Below are 8175 nucleotides of genomic sequence, written 5' to 3'. Positions count from 1 at the left end.
TGCGTCCTCCAACATAGTCTATTTGATCCCACCGAAGTATGGCACCTAGACCCGACCACATCGGGTCAACAATCCACGAAAATTGGTAGAAAACCTATCGATCTCACCCCTGAGTCCCTCCTGCTTCCAATTCTCCTTCTTGACTCCCTCAGCTTGAGCCTCCCAAATAAAATCCAGCAGTGGTGAATCAATCGAAATTCTCATGCATAAAATCCCAGTAGAAGAACCAGCCAACTTGTGGCTCAAGGTATCAGTGACCACATTCTCTTTCCACGGGTGGTATAGAATCTCAAAGTCATAATCCTTGAACACGTCTAGCCACCTACGTTCTATCATGTTCAGATTCGGCTGATCCATGAGATATCTCAAACTCTTATGATCTATGTAGATGGTACACCGGACCCCATACAGATAATGCCGCCAAATATTGAGAGCAAACACTATTGTTCCCAACTCTAAATCATGCGTCGGGTACCGATCCTCATGCGGCTTCAGCTGCCTAGAAGCATACGCAATAAACCTCCCTCGCTGGATAAGAACTGCCCCCAGACCAGTGATGGAAGCATCACAATATGTAACATCCATAAAATTCATAAAAATTTAAAACTTTTTCAAGCATCCAAAAACCATTACTTATTACAAAATGTTTTCAAAATAGTTTCATATCAGAGTATCCAAGAAATCAAAATCATAAAATGTGAGGAGGTGCACAATGAAGCCTTCACCTTCCCGCGGTCATCTGAAGTACCTGAAACAAAATCAACAACTGTAAGCCCGAAGCTTAGTGAGTTCCCCCAAAATACCCGCACAACAAATAACACACATATAATAACATCATACTATGGGCCCAATCAACCATCGGGTTGGAATGCCAACATACTATGGGTCCAATCATCCTTGGGATGGTATACCAACGGCTCACAACCATCGGGTTGGAAGCCCATATGTTATGAGTCCAATCATCCTCGGGATGGAATACTCTCAGCCCACAACCATCGGGTTGGAATGCCCCGGTCTGTTGGCTCTCGCGCAAAGCAGAAAAGCCTCAACCGCCAAGAAATCATGTGCACATATATCAGATAATCACATAACAGTCTATAGACAGTCAAACCGATCTACAGATCGCTAAGCATAGAAACATCCTATCTACTAGGATACCGATCTAACCAATCATAACCACATATAAACATCCTATCTACCAGGATACCAATCTAACATATCTCACTAATAATAAAGCAGGATAACAATCCAAAGGGCCGACCTTGGCGCCTTCGACCCTTGAGTATAGTGAAGAAAACTCACCTCACAAGTAGTGTTGTAGTAACAATATCCAACTCCCAATCATAGCTCCGAACTCAGCCGCCTGTAACCACCATATGACTAATTCCATCAAAATCCCAAATTACCAAAATACCCTCGGAAGTCAAACTTGGTCAGCCCTTAATCAAAGTCAAAGTCAACGGTCAAGGTCTACAGTCCATGTTGACCCAACTCGTCGAGTGCAGCTTACTGACTCGTCGAGTTCCTTCAGAACTCAGAAACCGTGAAAACTCGAGTCAACTCGCCGAGTTACCAAACAACTCGTCGAGTCCAAGTTGTGTCCAAAAGATCGGGAAAAGCTTAACCAAATCGTCAAGTTAACTCATCCACTCGATGAGTTCACTCAGAATCCAAAAAGCGGGAAAACCCTTATCTGACTCATCGAGTTGGCTAAGCAACTCATCGAGTTTCTTCAGCCCTTTTCTCATTCAGACGCTTTTAAGCGAACCCAAGCCTCCAAACTATAGATCTAGCCCCCTAGGGTGTAGTTACCATGTAAAGTTGCCAACTTTACGTGCATGCAAGGCCTCAAGAGGCTAAAAGACCCAAAACTAAGCTTAGGAAGACGTTTAGGGCATGAAGAAGGGCCAAGACCAGATAAAGTCGACAACTTTATGTCCATGGGGCCTAGAGGAGTCCAGATCTGAGACCATGTCCTCATGACAAGCTCAAACCCGAGAATGACTCCATTTTGCTCCAAAAATGACCATATACTTTCATAAGAGGAGATCTAAGAAATGGAAATCCAAGGTAAAGACATTTTACCTCCAAATGATTACGAACACAGAGTAGATGTTGGATCTACTGCTTCTTTCTTTGCTCCAATCTCTTCAAGCTCCAAGTTTCTTCACAACCACACCAAAATCACACTCCAAGGCTCTCTCACACACTCAAGAAGGTATAAGGCTCGAACTAGGGTTTCTCTGGGATATAAAGTGATAAGGGAGGCCGGTGAGGGGACTTAAGGTCCTTTAAACAGGGTGCAAACCCTAAAAATTAGGGTGTTCATGCACATCCTCAACTCGTCGAGTTGGAGTCCTCCAACTCGTCGAGTTGGTTCAATAAACCACGCGGCCTGATCAGTTTCTACACGACGATTTGGGGCCTCTAACTCTTTGAGTAGGCCTTAAATGATGTATAAAAATTATTGAAATTCATACCTGAAAATTAGGATGTTACAACTCTCCCCCACTTGAACTAGGCTTCGTCCTCGAAGCCTGCTGTGGTGAAAAACTATGGATAATGCTCCCGCATCTCGGCCTCCGGCTCCCAAGTCCACTCGGATCCCCTCCGATGCTCCCATTGTACCTTTACCAAAGGTACCTCCTTGTTACGTAGAACCTTCACTTTCCTTTCCAGAACGGTCACTGGCCTCCCCACGTAATTCAGGCACTCATCAACCTGAATATCATCTAATGACACCACTTCCTCCTCATCTACTATGCACTTTAGCAATTGCGAGACGTGAAAAGTGTTGTGAATCTGACTGAGCTCCTCCGGGAGATCCAGTCTATACGCCACCTTGCCAACCCTGGCAATGATCCGAAAGGGTCCAATGTAGCGGGGACCCTACTTCCCCCTCTTCCTGAAGCGAATCACTCATTTCCAGGGTGAAACCTTCAGTAGTACCATGTCACCAACCTGAAACTCCAACTCAAATCGGCGCTGGTCGGCATAACTCTTCTGCCGACTCTGAGTAGTCTGCAACCACTGCCTGATCTGCTGAATCATGTCGGTAGTCTGAAGAACCACCTCGGTCCGACCCATCACCCTGTGTCCAACCTCGCCCCAACAGACTGGGGTACGACACCTCCGCCTATACAACAACTCATAAGGTGGAGCACCAATGCTGGAGTGAAAGTTGTTGTCGTAGGAGAACCCTGCAAGGGGTAGGTAGGAGTCCCATCTCCCACAGAAGTCAATAACGCAGGCCCGTAACATATCCTCGAGGGTCTGCATGGTCCGCTCACTCTGACCGTCTGTCTGCGGATGATAAGTTGTACTGAAATGCAGTCGCGTGTCCAGTTCCTCATGGAACTTCTGCCAGAAACGGGAGGTGAATCGAACAACCCGGTCTGAGAAAATAGATACCGGCACCCCATGGCGAGCAACGATCTCACAGATATACACATCGGCCAGCTTCTCGGCCGATGAGCTCTCCCGAATGGGTAGAAAATGGGCACTCTTGGTCAATCGATCCATGATGACCCAAATAGCGTCGAAACCCTTTGTCGTCTCGACAATTTGGTGATGAAGTTCATCGTGATCTGCTCCCATTTCCACATGCGGATCTCTAGAGGCTGCAGCTTGCCATGCGACCTCTGATGCTCGACCTTGACCATCCTACAGGTCATGCACCTCTCCATATACCAAGCGATATCTCTCTTTATGCACGGCCACCAGTAACTTAAACTCAGATCCAGGTACATTTTGGTGGCCGCCGTGTGAATAGAGAAGCGAGACTTATGAGCCTCCTCCAGTACAATCTGTCTGACCCCACCATACATCAGAACCCATACCCGACCACAACGGGTCAACAATCCCCGACTATCCTGTACAAATCGGGTGATCTCGCCCTTGATCCTCTCAAGCTTCCAGTTATCCTGCCGCACACCCTAAGCCTGAGCTTCCCTAATCAAACTTATAAGTGGAGAATCCACAGATATCCTCATACATGTCGCTGGAACAGAAGATCCAACCGACTTGAGGCTCAGGGCGTCTGCCACCACATTCGCTTTACCCGGATGGTAAAGGACCTCGCAGTCATAATCCTTGACTACGTCCAGCCACCTGCGCTGCCTCATGTTTAGGTTTGGCTGATCCATGATCTGTCTCAAACTCTTGTGATCCGTGTATATGGTACAGCGGACCCCGTAGAGGTAATGTCTCCAGATCTTGAGAGCGAACACCACCGCTCCCAAATCCAGATCATGTGTGGGATATCTCGACTCATGCAGCTTTAGTAGCCGCGAAGCATAGGCTATCACCCGTCCCCTCTACATGAGGAACGCTCCCAATTCGATGATCGATGCATCACAGAACACCACAAAATCCTCAACTCCCTCAGGGAGTGTCACCTTTCCTCGTCAGACGATTGAGGGGTACCACCCGCTGACCCTCGCAATCGATCATGGCACCAAAACGATTCAGCTAGTCCATACTCACAATCACACATACATCCCCCATGGGAATCGGAATCAAGTCTATCAGGAAGGATACCCCGAAGATCTCCAGAACGCAACCCTGATAGACTGAAGAAGCAGAAATCCTGTGTTAGTTGGCGATAGAGACTCGCAACGGACACTCTAGCTCTCCTACAGACGAACCGAACTCCCTACTGAACGATCGAGAGACAAATGACCGACTCGCCATAGAGTCAAATATTACCAATGCAGATAAGGAGTTCACTAAAAACGTACCTAACATAGGTACAAACACATAAGCATTAAACATGTACAATTAATAAGATAAAGGATAGAAACATACCGGCCACCACATCCGGTGTTGTCCTGGCCTCCTTGGTCGTAAGCTGGAAAGCATGTCCCCGAGCCTTCGGGGGCTCTGCTCTACCCTAACCCCCGTCAGTAATCCTCAGTGTAGCCGGCGCTGGAGCCTACGCCGGCCTGGCAGCTAGTAGGGGACATTGGGCCTTCATATGGCCCACCTACTCATAATGGTAACAAAGTTTAACCCCAGAAGCTGGAGTCTACTGCCTATAATCCCTAGCAATGTGGCCTTGCTTGCCACACTTGTGGCACGCTGAAGAAGATCGACAAACCCATCATGCACCATGCCGCATTTCCCACAAGTATGACCCTTTTGACTCCCCCGACTGGAGTCAGCGGCCCTAAATCGTTTCGGCACAGGTTGTGACTGCGTCGGGGCTTGCCTCTTCTCTCTCAACTGCAACTCAACATCAAGATCACGCCACCTAGTGGCCTCCTGTAGCTCCAGCAATGTATCACAACGTTGGGTAGCAATGAACTGTCTGATGTCAGTCTTGAGCATGCTCAGATAACGAGTCATCTGAGCCTGCTAGGACGCAAACTCTAGGCAAAACATCGCCCTCTCAGTGAACATGCGGGTGATCTCCGTTACCGACTCCGTACCCTGTCTCATCTTTAAAAACTCTTGTGCAAGCCGCTCTCGCTCAACTTGTGGAATGTAGCGACAGCGGAACATCTCCCTAAACTGATCCCAAGTAACCGCAACTCTCTACTCATTAGAATACGACCCTGTCATCAATCTCCACCGGTCCTTTGCTCCGTACCTCAGCAGGTTCAGAGCACACCTGACCCTCTGGTCAGTAGGACATGAGCATGTGAAGAAGCATCCATCCACGTTAGATATCCACCTCATGGCTATGATCGGGTCCTGAACCCCATCGAAGGTCGGTGGCTTCGTGTTATCGATGTCCCGGTACTGGAAGGCCCGACCTGACCCACACCTGCAGTCGCCACGGTTGTGGAGGCTGCAGCAGTAGCTGTCTCATCAATGGATGCGTATCTGTCATGAAATTACTCCATCATCGTGGTCTTGATAGACCCGAACATCTCCAAAATCTGACCCCAGACTATCTCAATCACCTCCTCCCGGATGATCTCCCTGACGCGATCCTTTGTCAACGTTGGCCTATCCTAGCTGCCAGTTCCTGATCCTGACCCGGATCCGACCTCAAATCGTCTCGTAACCACCATACTGAAAATATACCAGGAAGATATCAGACATTCCATATAATAACGGGGAACCAACTCCCAACAATACCCTAGCGGTTGTGACTTCCTTGCTACGCGTATGGGTCATGTGTTATCAGTAGTACGAGCCTACACTACTTTCCACACCTACCCATATTTGTCTCAAGTATCATCACAACGCCCTAACAATATACGTATGCATAGGCGAGCGCTCAATCCTCACTCCTAGAGGAAGGCAAAATATCTCATAACTGGCCGAATGACCCGACACAACTCATCCATGAAACTTCCACCAACCCTGCAACACTCGTGTATGCTAGCCATACATAACGCGGGACCCTATAGACATTCAAATATCTGATCCTACCCTAAGCCCTTCATTAAACAAGAACATGAAATAAGGCCAAACCGAACTTTTGAAACATAAAAGTGACCCTCTTAAACTTGAAGAGATCCGAAGCCATCACAAGACCCGCAGTCAAGATCCCCACCGCAATCTAGAACCGCATCCGCAGTCGACGTCATCAATCTTAGTTTTTAGTTTTATTCGTTATCTTATGTCTTTACACTTCTTTATCCAGTGTGCCTTGCATGGAAACCTTAGACAGATTTAACTTTGTAATCTTCGAGACGCTATAAATAGAGCTCTCTCTTTCTGAATGAATATATCTATCAATTATCTCTATCTTGAATATCGTATTCTGCTTATCCTCTCTTACTTTCTCATCTTAAAAGATCTTCAGAACTTCAACTGAAATATTAAGATTGTTATCTCTCTTTGGAGCAAGTCAGCTTTGACTTAATCACTAAGTCTGGTCTCACTTACTAACTTGGGTTGATTGCAATCCTCGTCCAGAATCAACTTAAGTGTCTTCTTCATATAATACTTGTTGTCATTTATATTTCCTTATATTTCCGCACCTAATTATCTAACTATCTATCTCTAACTTATTCCTATTGTTGAGCTTTATGATCCACTGAGTTAAACTTCATTCCGCATTATTACTTGTTCTAACGTTTGTTCAAGTGTGTTACTCAAGTTTTTCCCTCAACAATTGGTATCAGAGCCAAAGTGGTTGCTTTTTAAACAAGAACTCTGATTTTAAAAGGCCTTCTATACCACTGGAGCTCATTTCTTAAAAAAAACTAAAAAAACAAATCTTTTCAAAAAACAAGGAAATATGGCACAAGCATTATCTCTCAATGTTTCCAATAGTGTTGGAGGTTCGAATAGAGCTCCAATATTGGTGGCAAACGAATATCATCACTGGTCTCAAAGAATGGAGAGGTATCTACGAAGACTTGGAAGAGATGTATGGAGATCTGTAGAAGAAGGACCTCACGTCCCTGTTCTTACTCCAGTTCAAAACGACGGTACTCAAGCTAGACTGGGAGGAGGTCAACCAGCCATGAATCGTCCCACCAAATATGATCTTGATAAGATGGAAAATGATGTTGTTGCCTTTTATGAGATATCTTGCGGAGTTGCTCCTGACAACTGCGACATCATCATAAATTGAAAGTCAGCCAAAGAAATATGGGATGTTCTCAAGAACTTGTATGAAGGCACAAAACAGGCTGAAGATAAGAAGCTTACAACTGCACTCAACGAATTCAACAACTTCAAAGCTCATGCTGGTGAAAGTCTGGAAGACTCCTTCAAGAGGTTCAACTTAATTGTCACAAAGCTATCAAATGCTGGTACCATCCGAAGTAACCATGAAACCAATCTTCAATTTCTCAATGGTTTGGGTAGACATTGGACTACAGCTAAGATGATAGTCCAAGGAGATAGAAAAATTCATTCTTTATCTCTTTACAAACTTTATGTTGAACTACAAGCACAAGAATCAACCGTACTCAAAGACTGTGTTGACTTCGGAGGACCACTTGCTCTCGTAGCACAAGCACCCCACACTGAATCTTACTCACCCTCGTATGACAACCCTCCGCAGTCATATGAAGCTGACTCAGAATACGATGATGAAGAAGAATTCCAAAACGCTATTGCTCTAGTTAGTCAACAATTCAACAGGCTACCACCCTCATCTTTCCGCAAAAATCAGAAGTTTACTAAACCTCCCTTCAACCGCAACTTCAATCCTCACTCTCGATATCCCAAAAACCCTCACCCAGCACCGCAACCTCAAAACACCCAACC

This window comes from Lactuca virosa, chromosome 3, assembly GCF_052849685.1.
Source record: "Lactuca virosa cultivar CGN04683 chromosome 3, Lactuca_virosa_CGN04683_v6, whole genome shotgun sequence".
NCBI classification, from domain to species: Eukaryota; Viridiplantae; Streptophyta; class Magnoliopsida; order Asterales; family Asteraceae; genus Lactuca; species Lactuca virosa.
This window is presented reverse-complemented; position numbering follows the sequence as displayed.